Consider the following 974-nt stretch of genomic DNA (forward strand, 5'->3'; position numbering starts at 1 on the left):
GCTCCCGGGGAGCAGAGCCTGCTCTGCCTGCCGGGTCCTCGCAGAAACCCAGGGCAATAAGCCCCTGGTTTATCATTTCAGCTTAATTCCTAGCCCGTGGCCTGCAGGGCCCAATGTTGGTTCCTGAGACAGTCTCCCATCTTTTCCTCATGGGATCCTGTGGTTCTGTGAGGTAACACACGCCAGACTCTCCTTCCCCAGATGCCCCACGCCCTGATCGGTTTCCTTAATGGAGCACAGCCCCCTTCCTGGGCAGACATTGTGCTAAAGTCGGGAGAAGTCAGGGGGGCTGTAAAGTAGAAGCCGGTTCCACACACCCATGCCCACTACAGCGCCATTCTCTTCTTTCCCATCGTGCCCTGTTTTGGCCACGCCCCTGAGGCTTTCCCGCGTAAACAAGTCCCACCTAGGGAGATTCTAATGGAAGGCAGTGGGGGGTGGGGCCAATAGAAATGGAACAAATCCAATAGCATAGGCATTGAACTTGCTACAAACCAGTTATAACCGGTCTAGGAGCCAAAAAGGGAAACAGCGCACTCCTGAACAGCACAGATCCAGGGAGCGCTCTACCTTGGCTGCGTTGCAGCCATGGAGGAGGCTCTGCCCTGGGACTACTGTGACCTCGGTTTGTGGACCCTATGTGAAACTTACCCTGATTCTGTGCAGGTTGTGGAGCCAGCAGCCGAAGAGGCCCATACTGAGGAAGGAGAGCTGTGCCTCTTGAATAACGTCCACCTAGAAGGCGACATCAACTACCAGGCCGACCAGGAAGGTGACAACGGCCAGGAAGGCAACATCGGCCAAGATGGCGACATCCGACACGAAGCTCACAGCAACCACGAAGGCGGAGGAGGCGACCAGGAGCCCCGGCCGCAGCTGGCTGCCATGGCCGACCTGCTGCCTGCTGCCGGCCCTCAGCACGAAAACCCGAAGCCACGAATGCCACCCCGTAAGTTCACGCAGGCCCAAGTGGA

Source organism: Myotis davidii, unplaced genomic scaffold (assembly GCF_000327345.1).
Source record: "Myotis davidii unplaced genomic scaffold, ASM32734v1 scaffold1015, whole genome shotgun sequence".
Lineage (NCBI taxonomy): Eukaryota > Metazoa > Chordata > Mammalia > Chiroptera > Vespertilionidae > Myotis > Myotis davidii.